Source organism: Cinclus cinclus, chromosome 1 (genome assembly GCF_963662255.1).
Source record: "Cinclus cinclus chromosome 1, bCinCin1.1, whole genome shotgun sequence".
NCBI lineage: Eukaryota > Metazoa > Chordata > Aves > Passeriformes > Cinclidae > Cinclus > Cinclus cinclus.
Window position 1 is genome coordinate 94462524 of NC_085046.1, and position 16411 is coordinate 94478934.

The window sequence follows — 16411 nt, forward strand, 5'->3', positions numbered from 1 at the left end:
ACTCTTTTCCTAGCTGTTATCATCAATGGAAAAGAGACAACAGTGTAAAATTAAACCTTACAGTTAACAAAGCAGAAATGTTGGTTTATGTCTTTTACAGTGAAACCTAACATTAAGTGTGCTGCTCCATCATGAATTTTCCAGAAGACTTGAGGACCCCATCCTATTTTTCCCCAAGAGCCATGATTCAGATTTTCACTTTCTGGTAAATTCCATGAGTATTTGATAATCAAATGAACTTCTCTTTTGTCACCTAAGCAGCCTTCCTCATTCTAAAACACCAAACTCTTTTTACAAGAAACAGGAAAGGAATTCACTTCTAACAGTGACCCTGAAATTCCATTTTAGAAGTTAAAATTTTGGAGCAAGTGTACCACTTTTCCAGGATTTAATATCTGATATTATTTCCATATACTAAACAATATAGAAGATTTTACTGAATGTTACAGGGGTTGTACCCCTGTAACAGCACAAATCATAGCAATGTAAATAGGCAAAGGATCTTATTACAACCATTACACTTTCCTCATCAATCTCATTCTGTACTACTGTGTTAAGGACATCTAAGCATTATTAGGTGAATGTACAATGAAAAAAATAAATTAATACCCCTTTTAATTAATCCCTGAAAAAAAAATCTCCCTCTCCCCAAGTCATAGAATGGTCTAGGTTGGGAAAGACCATATTCATACAGTAGAACTGTACTACAGTACAGTAGCACTGCCAAGTTCACCACTAAACCATGTCAAGTGCCACATTCACACATCTTTTAAATACCTCCAGGGATGCTAAACTCCACCACTTCCATGGGGAGCCTGTTTCAGGGCTTGACAACCCTTTCAGTAAAGGAATTTTTTGTAAATCAAATTTAAACCTCCCCCAGTGCAACTTGAGGCCATTTCCACTTGTCCTGTCACTTGACACTTGGGAGAAGAGACCAACCCCCATCTGACCACAACTTCCTTTCAGGTACTTGTAGAGAGTGATAAGGTCTCCCCTAAGCCTCCTCTTCTCAGGCTACACAACCCTAGCTCCTCATCAGACTTGTGCTCCAGACCCTTCACCACCTCCATTGCCCTTCTCTGGACAGATGCCAGCACCTCAGTGTCTTTGTTGATGTGAGTGGACCAAACCTGAACACGGGGTTCAGTGTGCAGCCTCAGCAGTGCCAAGTACAGGGGGACAATCATTTCCCTGCTCCTGCTGGCCACACTGTTCCCCATACAGGCCAGGAAGCCATTGGCCTCCTTGTCCACCTGGGCACACACTGGCTCATGTTCAGCCACTGTCCATCAGCACCCCCAGCTCCTTTTCCACCAGCAGCTTTCCAGCCACTCTGCCCCCAGCCTGCAGCACTGCCTGGGGCTGTTGTGACCCAAGGGCAGGACTCAGCACTTGACCTTGTTGAACCTCACCCAATTGGTCCCAACCCATTGATCCAGCCTGTCCAGATCCCTCTGCCGAGCCTTCCTGCCCTCCAGCAGATCAACACTCCTGCCCAACTTGGTGTTGTTTGCAAAATGACAGACAGTGTACTCAATCCTCTTGTCCAGATCATTGATAAAGATATTAAATAGAAGCAGCCCCAGTACTGAGCCCTGGAGAGCACCACTTGTGACCAGCCAACAGCTGGATATAATTCCATTCACTACAATTCTTTGGGCCCTGCCATCAAGCCAGCTTTTTACCCAGGCATCCTCATACCATTATCTGTGTTTTAAATTACTCAAATTCCTATTAACATCTAAATTCAACTGAATTCACTGGGAATAAGGCATTTGAAAATCAAGATATTACTTCAGGTGCTTCATAAGAATTTATAAAGTAATGCCATATATCCAGATTTCACTATTTTATCTACAAAACTTGTTATTCAGAATTAAATAAAATGACATAAGCCCATGTCTTTTCAATTAAACCTAGTTTGTATTTTGAAAACTCAACTGACAACGTTTAGATGCATCAATAACTCACTCTCCAGAATGCTTCAAAAGGAAAATTAAATTAGATTAGATTATTTTTAATAACTTGTAGATTAAAAGTGCCCAGTTATAAATGAAAGGACTACAGAATAAAGGTAGCAAATGCACACATCCAATGCTATTAAAAGGCAGACACATGAGATCTCATGTATCTTGTGCCATTTGTAAAAAGGTTGTTTTATTATCAGTGTAACTAATCAAAATGAAGACATCTCTTACAATCAAAGACATTATAATGAATTTTCTTTACAGCTACAGAGAAATGGGATTTGCTGTTCCATATCAAACTAGAACAGGCTGTATAAATTCTTCTTCATATTTATTATTAAATGTAACTTTTATCTATAAAATCAGCCATGAAATATTAAAAACTGAAACAACAGAATTTATATCCTTTACTTAATTTAGTTTAAACGGTCTATTCACTAAAGAGAGGGGGGAAAAGGGTACATATGTATTATAACGTGCCCTCCCCTCTCCCTGTAAGCGTTTCCATTATAAACCACATAGTTTTTGGAATTTATAACTCAGCTGTAAAAATCCACTTCACACGTAAAAGTTGGTATACCTTTCCTTTTACAATTTTTTTAAAAAATCTGTTTCAGAAGGAGGACAAGAAAGAATGTGAGAGAAGGAAGGGGAAAAGCAGTAAGACTAAGAATTTTAACTCTTGGCCAGTTAAATCAGCTGGTATGAGCCATCTGTTGTAATTGAGACCCATCTTCCCACCCCATCCTCTGAAGAACCATTGGGAGATGGTCAGTGGCTGCACCAGAGCCCCTAGACAGATGGGAGCCAGGTACTGGCCTCCAGCTGCTGCTGACCTGCCAGGTTCTGGCTATCTTATCCTACTGCTATCTCCTGAAGTCAGCTGTACAACTGGGAATCAGACAAATCGAAAATAAGTGAGAATAGCAAGAACATGAAAATCACCTGTGTCAGAGACAAGAGAAAACATATCAGCGCATCTTAAAAATGACAAATAGCCAAAACAGCGTGTAAAAAAGGGTTCTCACAATTAAAAGATTTAAGATTTGAGAATTCAGGAACTGGAGACTGGACAACATACAGTACAACAAAAACTGAACAGAAAAATATGGGCAGATTGTCCTGGAAAAATCATCAGAAGCTTACACAAGGATTAAAAGGGTCTTATTTAAGGCAGCATGGAAAATAATGCATCCATAAGATGGCAGATTACAAAACAAACCATGAAATAAAGCAACAAGAGACAAGCAACCTATGACCTTAAGGTGCAAGCTACAACCTACACTATTTCCTGCTAGCAATAGCTTACTTTCAGCTTTTCTCTGGAGCACAACAAAAAGTACAACAGTGAAATTTACCTTTATTTTCAGAGTCCTCATTTTACAGTCTGAAAGGAATAGTAAGAAGCAGCAAAGGAGTAAAACCTTGTGTTGTCTCATAGTGCAGCTGGTGAGCTGGATGAGTTGGCAGGAGCAACAACCAAGCCACATCAGGTGGGTGCCTGCAGACACTGTCTCAGGGGTACCAGGGAAGCTGGAAAAGACCTGAAGTCCAGAGATATTCCCATGTGCCCCAGCTGACGCTGCACTCTTGCTTAGAGGAAACTACCAAGGTCATGTGTTCAAACATAGCCTTTATTTAGTCTTCAGCTAAGTTTATTCATCAGAAAAGTTTCTCTCTTGGCAATTCTTTAACTACAGCCCATAAGGACTATGTATATATATATATATTGCAACCAATTCCCACAACAATCCAAATAAGTAACATTTATAAATTCACTGGTTCTCTACAATGATTCAGGCTTGAAGGTAGTCACAGTTTTAAAAAATAACCTTCACGGAAAGGTCTTTTAGTGGACTAGATTAATCTGGCATACACGGACAGCAGAGGAAATTTCCAAAATATGCATAAAAAACCAAACACAGCAGAGAGATATTACCTACAGACCCTCCTGCCACACACTCAAGAAAAGGTACATGAGCAAAAAGAACTACAAAGTATGATTTTTAAGGATCTACTAGACACTGATATCATTCATTATTTTAATACAGCCTGATTTTCAAGAGACAAACAATGAGGAACAAGAGAAAGAAGGAGAAGATTGGTGTCCTAAGGCAAACGTATCCTTAAAGAGCAAGGGCTGCAAACGTAACATCAGTTGCCTGTTACGGAATTTATGTCAGATCACCAACAGGAAAAAAGAAGGGAAAAGAAAGGCTGAACCAAACAGCAAGGATCCTCTAAGGGATCATATTGTCCCATGGCACAAAAATCTGCATTCAATTCCAAAAATTCAACAGGCCAAAATCGTTCATGTCTGTGTCTACCTGGTATATTAACCAGGTACTGCTACTGTACTGTTCAATGTCAAGATTTAAAATGCCTGGATCAGAAAGTGAGACCTGGAGTTTTAGGTACTGGTATCTCACATCAGATTCAGAGAGGGAAGAAAAAATCCAATTCCTTCTCCACCAGCATGAGACAGCCCCTAAGCTAGAGAAAAACAGCGAGCACAAGTCCTAAACCCAGAATACAAGAGCTGCTAAATCTGGCATCCTGGAGAAAAGACACTGACTCTGCTGAGCTTCTACCATATCATTTACTGCTCACAAACCTGAGAAGTCTCGTTCTTGCACCTAGGGCACACCTGCAGGGTGACTGCCCCGAAGCAGGCACCCAAGCAAAGCCTCTTACTCCTCCAAACCTACCACAGCTGCTCCACAACTTGGTGTCCACTAATCCTGAAAACAGAGCCCGTTCAGGCCTGCATGTCTCATGAGGGGACTAGCAATCTTTTATGGAAAGTCACTAAAATCTACATTTACACCAGGAATAGTTTTAAACTTCATGTCCGAAAATGCTGCATGGACTACGAGATTGTTTTACTTGAATTCACTGTACCTATTAGACTTTATGATCAAAATGTATTCGTTTCAAAAATATGTACTGAACAAATACAGAAAAACATTTATTTGTTCTACTTGGCAGCTCTTATTTAGTGTAAGGTGACCAAAAAATCATTAGGACTGCTTTCATGAACTATTCAAACATTTCTAGAAGCAAAACCTCAACAATATAGTTTTTAAGAATAAAGCATATTTTACAAAGTATTAGAATCTGGGAGCATGCTACTCCTCAAAATGTGCCTTCAGATTACCCCTATTTGGAATGACTGGCATGACTGTATTAGCCACACATTTTAACATTGCTTTATCCAGTCAGCTCACTAAATCATTAAAAATATACACGACTGAGCTTCAGTTTGACCTGCAATGACTCCTATATGTACTCTCAAAATTAGCACAAGCACTGAATACTACTAATCTTCAACTTGCAATAACTGATCAAAGAATACTGCCCAGTAATTCACTACAAGATAAAATCATAGCACTGAACTGTGTATTTTCAAACAAGTGGTTTATAGCTCTAGATTTAAAATGCAAAGTTTCCATTATATTTAATAATTAAAATGCATGCTGTGTTATGGTTACATTTGGTGACTGGATTAGTAGTACCCCAACTGAGTTAAACAATGCCTTTTTCCTATTAGAGTTCATATTACCATATTGTCTATTTGTTTAAGAAAAGGAAGAAAAAAAGCACAGCAAGGAAGAAGGAATAAAAAAGAAATATGAATATCAAACATACTGAAAGACAGTGAAGACTAAGACAGCAAGAAGACCTGGTATCAGCAAAATATACACTAGCTGAAAGCAGAAAAGCTGAAATATCTGTGCATTTAAAGTATGAAAACTTTTAATAAAAAGAATATTCTCCCTTTGTCAATAAGAGTTCTCATTCAAAGTAAAGGGAATAAAGCTCAGTTTGTTTTCCTAGATGCAGTTGCTACAAACTGAGGGAATACAGACATCACTGTCAAAGAGCAGACTCTTTCAGGCTGTCAACTTCTTAATCAGGGTCTGACTTCACTGCAAAGTGTGAAATCATGTAATTATTTATGCTTTGCAATTCTGACGGTTTAAACAAATCCAGCACCAGGAACATCATCTTTTATAATGCAAAATTCCTACTGCGATTTTGTTTTAGGGAATATACCTTTTGGTTTTTTTCCCTGTGCTTTCTAGGTGGTTTATTCAAACAAGATTTAAATATTATGCAAAGTATTTCTTTGCTCCCAAAACAGATGCCATAGAGCTTAGAAACATAACTTACAAGAATTAAAAGTAATTGAAAAATAAAGTAAAAATGAAATCATGGCGACAGTGACATCAACTGAAGTTTTGTCAGCACTGTCAGTTATATTGCCAACCAATATATTGCCACCCAAAACTCTGTAATGGCAAGACTAAAGACCTTGGAGTACTTACAACAAATGTATAAATAAAATATTATCTGACCCCTAAAAAGACATACTGCCTATATTCCTGCACTTTCATGCAATATTTAAGTATAAATTTCAGACATTTACATTGTTTTCACTTCAAGTATATTTCAATTATCTTGGTACCAGCAGCAGATACAAAGACAAGGTTGTGTGCCTGAAAGCTCACCTACTTCTCCCTCTGGCATAATATATTGCTTCTGCCTGTAAGTCACCTCCTCAGAAACCCATCCCCTTATAGGGTAAATACCCTTAGCATACTAAATACAAAGGTACGCATTCTCTGAAATAAGAGCTTATTTAACTCTCCCCCCAAAAATACACTTTACTGAAATCAGCAACATCTAAATTCATGATGATGTGAATGAAGAAAAAGAGAAAGCATTCCTGCAAATCAACCTCCACCAGCAAAGTTCAGCATGTTATTTATGTGGAAATGGAACCTGAATAGCCTGACCAGAGCTAGCAAAAATGCACTGTCAGGTTTTCACTTGTCCTCTCCAAACAACACCTTCTGTACCCAACGACCTTGTGCCCAGGAAGGATTCTTGGGGTTTGACAGAAGGAGCTCCTTGTATCTCATCAGATGTCTGCTCCAGAGCAGCTGAAGGTCAACGCCAGACCTTTGTCAACTTTCTCTTCAGTGCCTTCCTCCCCATCCCTCCTCAGGTTGCCAACCCTGTTGCAAACTCCTTGGGTGACACAGAGGAAAGGAGACAGGGAACAAAGCCTATATACAACCCTCTGCAGACATCAGAGCACTCACAAAGATGTCAAAGCAATACTTACCAAGAATTTCTGAGCTACCCAGATTCAGAATGGCACTCAAATTCACAACTCTGCATTTTTGACACTTCAAGTCTAATGAGAAACAACTTTAAAAAAAAAAAAAGGGTAGTTTTTTCATATAACATATCTGCCAAGTTCCCAGAACCAACAAGTAACAACACTGTATTATAAAACCTCTGCTCAAGAACCAACCTGTTTTTTAAGGTAGGATTTGGACAAAAAAAAATCCAATTTTTTTTCTTTGGTTTTGTTTGCAAAAATTATGAAATGGAGAGCTTGTGTCAGGTTCTGATTTTGATCATTTTGACACAAATTGAAAAAAATTCTGTTAAACAAAATGGAAATATTCTGATTTATAGTCAGGTAAATAATATCAAATTCTAGTCCCAGGTTTTCTTTCCTTCCTGATTAAATTACATTAATGTACACTCAAAACAGAGAAACTACTGCTATCCCTGTGTTTTTTTCAAGAGAATAACTTATCTGTTAAAAAATAATACTGGGACATAAACATGAAGTCATAAGGGTTCTTAACATGTCTGCCACCTATCTGAAGCCTTGCAACAAAGAGCCTTTTAGGAATATCGTAGTACATGGACACCAACATATCATCCTAAATGTAGGGCAGAAGTCCACCTGCTCCTGTGAGGACCTATAAACCATAGTTACTCCCTAAAATACTTTTTATTAACCTGATATGTATATGAGACAGCAGAAAACACAACACACTGTATTCTTGCACATTATGTACCAGACAAAATGCTCAACAACTAAATATTCCATCTTCATATCCTTGCTACAAGGTTTGACATAGTATTCATTGCCATATTATTCCTAATTAGCAGTTTAAGCTTGTTAACCAGAACAGTTCATTTAAGGTAAACAGGAATTATCTTTCCATTGTATAGGTAGGACTTGTAAATAGGACAGCTCATAAATTCTAAGATGAGAGCAACTAGGAAACTATTCATTAAGGCTTGGGTTATAAATTCAAAACATGAAGCATAACATGCTTAAAGAAGAAGGTTTTATTTTTAAAAGCATTCATTAGGCTCTCATCTTCAAGCCTCAGACTTGTAAATAATTTAAAATGAAAATGCGAACAACAGGCAGGGAAAACAAAACAAATCCAATTCAAATCAGTCCATTGTTGTACCAATAAAACTCAGAATAAGAGAAACCAAGTTGGCAGATTTTTAAGACAACATCCAGAAAACATCTTTATGTACTGTATCTTTGAACTTACTTGTTGTGCTAGCACTGGCTCCAATAAAAAAAAAAAAATTTAGCTGTGACTTGTAACAGCCAGGCTTTGCCCATTAAAGGATACACATGCTGAACTAGTAATTTTTGGTCTTCATCCCACTTTATTCTGGAGATGCCAAAGCAAACAAACAAGCTGCGGTTTATCAATGCTTTTAGATTTTATATTTATCCATTCTGACTTTTCAGAAATTCATAGCCTATTAACAATTTATACGTCCAATGCATGAACTTCCTTCCCTTTAAGGTAAACCTCAGTTTGCCTCACATGGGGAGCATGGAATGAAACAGCCTTTACTTCACTGGCATTGAAAATGAAAAGCGAAGAAGACAAAAGTAACAAATCAAACAAAAAACCAAAACACAAGGAACACTGCTGTCCTTACAGCCTATTCAGTGTTCCAAATCCAACGTGGATACACCCCCACAGAAAGCATGTTACACAACAAGGAACCTGGAAAGTGCAACATTTTGCTTTTACTGAATGTATGGAGTTTGCTATCGTTTTCTCAAGGACTTGGAACAATCCAACTTAAATATTCAATGTCATTTAAACATTCAAGGGAAGACAAGCATGCAGCAGGAATTTCTTTTTCCATGTTAAAAGACCACATGGCATTACAAAATGCCAAAGTTCTATATTCCTAAGCCATGGCTCCTGTGCAGAATGATGTGCATAGATTCTGGGTATCCCAGAAACGTCAAGACATGCTCCTCAGAAGGTTTTCACTTACTGGCTGCACCCCAGGCACCAGGAACACTCGTCAGTCATGCAGGATTTCCTGCACGGCTGCAGAACATTGAGCAGGAAACCCTGGCACATCCAGTGAGCTCAGGGCATACAGCAGGGTGTGACAGCTACAGCACACACAGCCAGCACAGGGCTTTCCAGAGGCACCAACCCTGCAGGCAGTACAAGAGCAGCAAGTCTGATGCTTCTGCATGTGAACTAAGATGGAAAGGTCACCCCTGTCCATGCTTCTCCCTCCAACACAGAAATGGGTGATGCCAACCCGATACACTCCTCCTGATTAGGAGTCCTAAAGCTAACCCTGCATGGACTAAACATTTAAATAAACTGACTCTAACCCACTGAATGGAAGCAGGTGAAGGTCACAGGCTTTTCCAGAGTGAGCCCAGGCTTGAAAACCTGACTAAAGAGACAACTCACATATATAAAGCCATACCAGAGCTCCTGAGGACATCCAAACAGCAACACAACAATCTGTCTTTGATTAAATCAGAATTCTTGTCAGGACCTCCACACTTTTCAAACCTCTGGCTGGAATGTTTCCTACAGAAAAGCTTATATACTAGGTAACTGTATGGATTCCATTAAAAAAAAAATCACATTAAACAATTATTTCCATGCAAACTAATGATTTAGTGTTACTGTTCTGGTAAATTTTGTTACCCCTTGTAATTCCAGTGGATTTTAACATTTATATGTATTTTTTATCTGTTGCTACCTATATTTTTGGGAAGAACTTTTGAAATTTCAAAGGTGGGGCTAAGGACAGCAAGAAACTTTATAACTACAATGAGGCAAAGAAATAACAGCTAGAAAAGCATCGATATATACACTTACAGAAAAATAGTAACTTATAGAGGTGTAAACACTCAGATTTGTACACTGAAATACAGCATACCGTAACTCTACACACCTCTCCCTGGATCACTACCTACACCCCACACACATAACTTGTACGCCTAGACTCAGAAAAACAGAGCAATTCAAATTTATGCACGTACCATTAAGGATCAAAAAAACCTAAGAACACTCACAGCCCCGCAGCCCACTTAAACAAAACCTATACAGACAGTAGTTCAGTAGTAGGCCAGACTACTGAGAAAAAAGGTCACCCTGTTGTAGAACAAGCAAACAAAACAAAACAAAGACAAAAAAATTCAGCAATCAACAACTCTGCTAACATGGAACTGGAAAGTAATCATGATCATGTTGGGACACAACTTTCTTTCATCTTCACATACTGAAGAACTGAGATTAAATAAAACATGAAAACTTCCACATACATTTAATATAAACACCTATAATGGGCTACAGACTGTTCTGTAACTTCTGACTCTTCTATGGCAGATGACAGAAACAGGACTAATGGCATTCACAACTGCTGAGCAGGAAAGCATGTATTATTCCCCTGTTTTAAACATACAACTCCTTTCTGCAAAGCAAAAAGTCACCTTTGGAATTTCTGAAGGTGAGAAATTTGAAATTACAGGAACATCTTAACATTTTCTGCTTCTTCACTAGTTTTATGCTCACATGCTAATAAATAATCTCAGTTTAGGTGTTAACACAGCCCATAATGACCAAAAAATTTTAAAATTTCAGTTTAGAAGTAGGTATAGGCATATTTAAACTTTCACACGTGTTTGTGTAACCATGTAAGAATGCTCACTGCAAAAGCAAACAGACCAAAGATAAAACCACTGTAACGTTACTGGAGAGATTTTGCATGAACTTTGAACCATGAGCCAGGCAAGACTGAAGCAGTTTGCAATGCCAGGTCCCATACAACTCTGCTCCTAATTCATTCTCTCCAAGACATCCATGGATAACTATGCTTGTTAGTATTAAACATTGCACTTGCCTGAAAGAAGTCAGCCTCTTTTCCCAGGCAACCAACCACAGGACAAGAGAACACAAGTCTTAAGCTGCACCAGGGGGAGTTTAGGCTGCACATGAGGAAGAGTTTCTTCACACAAAGGGTGATTAGACATTGGAATGGACTGCCCAGGGAGGTGATGGAGTCACTGTCCCTGGAGGGGTTTAAGGAAAGACTGGACTCAGCACTTAGTGACATGGTCTAATTGACATGGTGGTGTGGGGTCAGAGATTGGACTTGATCTCAAAGGTCTTTTGAGAAAGAACCTAGTTGATTCTGTGATCATCAGTGAGGCACAGTGCTCATTTCCTTCATGCCTTTGTGTCCACCAAGAACTGCTGTCATTGCTCCTGCTCCTTCCACTCCTGCTGCATGGGAGGAGCAGTGCCTCCATGCCTTGGCTGCTGCTGGCCAGGCACTGTGTGATGCAGCTGCACCTTGGGCAGTGGTGGCAGCACTGGGTGGTTGTGATACCCCAAGGTGGCAAGACCAACATAAAGCAAGACCTTTCTGGGGTAGAAGAATAACCACAAATGCTCTGCTGGGCAGCTGCTGACAATCCGTCAGAGTGAAAGCACCATTTCCATTTGACTGCTCACACAACACAGAGAACAGGAGACCACTGGAGATCACTCTGCTGCATGTCTGGTTTTGTGAACAGCTGAAGGAAATCCAGCCACTACATCTGCTCAATCATATCATCTTGTCTTTCTCCCCAAGCTTTCAAAAGGTTAAGTTATACTCCGGATTTCAATCTAAAAGGTCAACTTTTTAGTAATTTTAACATGCACCATAATACCAAGTGTTGAGGGTTAGTTCTCTCCCTTTTCCCTCTGTGGAATTTTCCCCATTGTCATGCTAAGATACCTGTTGACTGGGCCCTGGTGACAAGGGGGAGGGGAGAGAAGAGGGAAACCCCTCGATATCCAAACATCCAGAAGAGGAAGCGGAAGGCTCTGGCTCAGCCCCATTTCCCCGCGGAGTTCAGACGAGAAGGACGATCGCCACCTCTGTCCCATCTCTGCCATCCCAGCGTCGGGAGCCATCCTCACTGCTGTCGGACCCTGCCCTGCTCCCTTCTCACTGTAACCTGCCACCATCCAGCACTCTGCTGAGCACCAGGACCCACACCGTGAGCGGAGAGCTCTCTCTCCATCTCTCTCCCCCTGGGACAGCGCTGCCATCACCCCCAGCCCTCCTGCGGCTCTGCGGGACCCGCCCGCCCCCAGCACCGGGAACTGCAGCTCAGGGAAAAGGTGCCTGCAGCCAAAAAACACTGGGACTGAGTTACTGTTCTGTTTGTGGGTAATTTCATAGCTGTTGTTGTTCTTGTTTGTCTTGTTAGATATACTAGTAAAGAGCTGTTATTCCTACCCCCATATCTTTGCCTGAGAGCTCCCTTAATTTCAAAATCATAATAATCTGTAGGAAGGAAGGATCACATTATTCAGTTCAAAGGGAGGCTTCTGCTTTCCTTAGAAACACCTGTTTTTCAAACCAGGACACCAAGGCATTAATTTCAATGAATGACTGGACCAGGTGTATCTGAAACCAATGTTTTTATTTGACTGATGGGATCATCCATCCAATGAAGTCTTTCTGTTTTCCTGAGAAAGAGAATATTTAAATTCAAAACCACATTAGGAAATTCAAGCATAGGAGCCACCGAACAATTCCAGTTCAACCACATTTCATGTGCCAGTCTGTCTGGAAATTCCATCTCATGCACAAAACTCCCACACTCTACACATGAAAAAAACTAAAAAGTAACTAGGCTTAGCAAAGCCACCTCATTCTAGTGTTGTGCACCCCAACAAGAAAATACTGTTCTTCACTACAAAAGGTTGGGTTTAATGGAATACTGTGACTGACATCTCCTTCACACACATTTTATCTCCAAGTAATGTTTTTCTATAGAGACAACACACAACACAGCTTGTTTTAAAAGCATTTCAAACAAAGAAAACTCCCATGCAAATAAATTAGAAATCTTTGATGCTGTTACTATACAATAGTTCCTACAGAAGAATGATAGTAAAGGATTTAACTGAGGTCGTTTGAATTATATTTCCCAAAATGCTAATAAAACTGACATGTTTGAACATACTGAAAAAGTCACAGTCCATCATCATCCTGTCACATCAGTGCATTTGACTTTTTTTTAAATGTATGGATTATACAACTACTGCCAGGCTCCATATTTTATATATAAAAGCTACAATCTGATTGTATGTCCATGCTGAAATAATTTATGAAACAAGGATGAAATTACTGCAATGTTACTTCCAAGACGAATGTAACTTGCTGTGAATAGTGTAGGGGATTGCAAGAGACCCAACTGAAGCCTGTAAATGTCTTCATCTTTCATGAAGAGATGTTGACCCGGGAAAAACGCAGAACCCAGCATCCAAAACTCCAGCCTCATATAAACATCTTGATTACTAATGTTCTGATACAGGAATGGAAAATGTATAGTCTTCACATGCCACATCTGTGGGGTATTAAGGTGAGAATCACAGGGAATTACATCCAGTGTTTAAACTGTATGTTAGTCTGTTGTGGCTTTACACCACCAAAAAGTCCACTGCCACTCCTACCCCTGCACTTTCAGATTTCCATTATTTACTACTCCTTAGGTGTTACGCCATCCCTAGCATCATATGGAGGAGCACAAGCACATGACAAAGCCAAAGTCTTGCAAGCCTGCATCAGTACAATTACACAAAGAGGCAAAGAGGGCACAGGAAATCAGAAACAAAACTTTTAACTTTATAAATTCTAAGATCACTACTAACTACAGCACTCAGATCACAGATGTTTTTCCTGCCTCCAACTAACACTACATTTAATATTAACATTGTGGTTCAAAGGCCACACTAATTATTTGAAGGAGCAACAGAAAATGTTTCATAATAACTCAAACTAGACAGGACAGAACATAGACTCATAGAAAGGCTCGGGTTGGAAGGGACCTTAAAGATCACCTAGTTCTGACATCTTCCACAAGAGCTGATTGCTCAGAGTCCCATCCAGCCTGCCCTTAGAACACTCGCAGGGATAAGGCATCCACAACCTCTCTGGGCAACCCGTGCCACTGCCTTACCACCCTCACACTAAACAATTTCTCCTACATAAAGGACATACAGATGATAACCAATCCCTCAAAGGCCACCTAAAGCAGTAGTTTTGGTTTAACAATCTTTCCTACTGAAGACATACACAACCTCAGAACTGTATTAACATTGCTATACTGTTTATGGGAACTTGCTTTCCCTGCCACAATCTGACAGATTCCACAATCTGACCCCCTAGATCAGACAAAACCACGCTGAAAATCACAAAACTGTGAGAACAAAGGAGGTGCTCATGATTCAAGAACCTGACCTCCAGAAGAAGGCAGTAAATAAGGGTCTGAAGCACAAGTCCTACGAAAACTGGCTGAGGCAGCTAGGTTTAGCCTGGAGGAGGCTCAAGGAGGACCTTATCATTCTCTACAACCACCTGAAAGTAAGGTGAGGCCTGGTATGGGTCAGCATCTTCTCCCAAGCAATCAGCAATCACTTAAGCTGCACCAGGGGAAGTTTAAGCTAGGAAGAATTTTTTCACTGAAAATGTGATTAGACTTCAGAATGGACTGCCCGAGGAAGCGATAGAGTCACTGTCTTTGGGAGTGTTTAATGAAGGACTGATGCGTCATACAGTGCTATCTGCTGATGAAATGGTGACCGGTACATCAGAGGTCTCTTCCAACCTAATTCTCTAATTCTGTGACCGCTCTGCCTAGTGGCTGCAGCAGAATAAAGGGAAGGCAGCTACAACCCTTCCTTTAACCTTTACAAGAGCCACGTACAGAGCTCTTGCAGTCATGTAAGTTGTCCCTCACCGCCAGCCCCCGCACTTCTCAAAGCTCATCCCCGCTTATTCTACACCAGCGTTCGGGACAGGAGGGAGAAGTAAAAAACGTGGATTAGGGCGCCTAAAACCACTCGGGGCAGCGCCGAATCCTACATGCCGACACTCCCAAGCACCCTCCGCGGACCGGACCGGCCCCGCCCCGCCGCGCCTGCGCAGCCGCCGACGAGCAAACAGTCCCCGCTCGGCGGTTCGGGAACGCTGCCTGGGGCCGTCCCCGTGGGGAGGTGGCTCCTCGGGGCCGGCACCCACCGCCACCGCCGCTGTGCCCCGCTGTCTCCTCAGGCCACAGCCCCACCCGGCCGGGCCCCGCGCGTGCGCACCGGACCTAGGGAGCTGGGCGGAGGGCGGGAGGGGGACACAGAGAACGAGGGAGGAGCCCGGAGCACGCGCCAGCCGGAACCGCACAACGCGGTGGGGGCTCCCGCGGGTCCCCACGGTTCTCCGTCCCTCCGTCTGTCTCCGCTGCCTGTGCCCTCTCATTTCCCCGCCGCCGCCCGCCTGCGGCACAGCGGAGGGGAAGACCCCCGGGGCCGGCTGCCGCAGCCAATGAGCGCAAGGGACGCTCTTCCCGCCCTCGGCGCCCCGGCCAATCGGCGCGCAGGTTCGGAAGAAGCAGGCACGGGACTGGTTCGGCCGGTGCGCCACAACCCGCTCGCCCTCCCACCCAAAAAAAAAAAAAAAAAAAAAAAAAAACGACGGCAGCGCAGAGGCCCAAAAAGCCTGAGGGGAGACGGCGACGCGGCGACACCGTGAGCCCCCCTCGCGAGGGCCGAGACAGCGGCTCGCCTCGCGCCGCTGGGCGGCAAGACGGGGAGGCCGCGCCGCGGCGGGCAGCGCTTACCGCGCGGGGGGAGCCGAGCGTCTCCGCTTGTGCTGAGCCGTGTCACCAGTGGCGCGCCGTAGATCCGCCGCGCTGCGTCACGCCCGGCGCGCGGGGGGCGGGGGCGAGGCGTGCTCACGTGACGCGGCGGCGCCGAGAGCTGGCGCGGAGGTGCCGCTCGTGCCGCCGTGGGCGCGAGGGACCGCGCGCCCAACGGCCGCCACCACGCGCCTACGCTCTGGCGCCATCTTGCCCTGCCGGCCCCTACATCCCAGGAAGAGATGGTCCCAAAAGGAAGGACGGAGCGCCGAGGGTTTTCCCGGGATGCCCGCGCCGGTGAGGCCGCAGCTTCGTGCGCCTGCCGGACAAGAGCAGGAGGCGCTGGCAGGAGGGGTTGCGGTTTTGGGGCTTCCCGGAAGCTGCCCGTTCCAAACCGTGGCCTCTGCCCCCGGGGGGGGCAGGTTGCACCAGGGTAACCTTGGGCAGCACAGGGCTGTGCTTAAAGCTCTGCTTCACGTTCTCATCCTGCATCGCACTGCAGCGAGATTTGGATCTGCTCCTTGGGAAGCCTGTTCTGTTGTTTTAAGTGCAGCTTTCCTATTTATCTCCTGGTTACACAACATTTTTTAGTACATAGCATCTCAGTTAAACAGCATTTAAAATTCCTCAAGGCCGTGGCACAGAG

The 16411-nt window shown here is 42.6% G+C and overlaps 1 protein-coding gene across 1 annotated transcript in view; it reads right to left on the bottom strand.

Annotated features, from left to right (window-relative positions):
• Positions 1-15906, bottom strand: part of ZNF407 (zinc finger protein 407) — a 337009-nt gene extending 321103 nt beyond the window's left edge. The window contains exon 1 of the mRNA XM_062487482.1: positions 15748-15906. The gene's annotated coding sequence lies outside the window, so the exon portion shown is untranslated. The remainder of the gene's footprint in view (positions 1-15747) is intronic.
• Between the last annotated feature and the right edge of the window lie 505 nt (positions 15907-16411).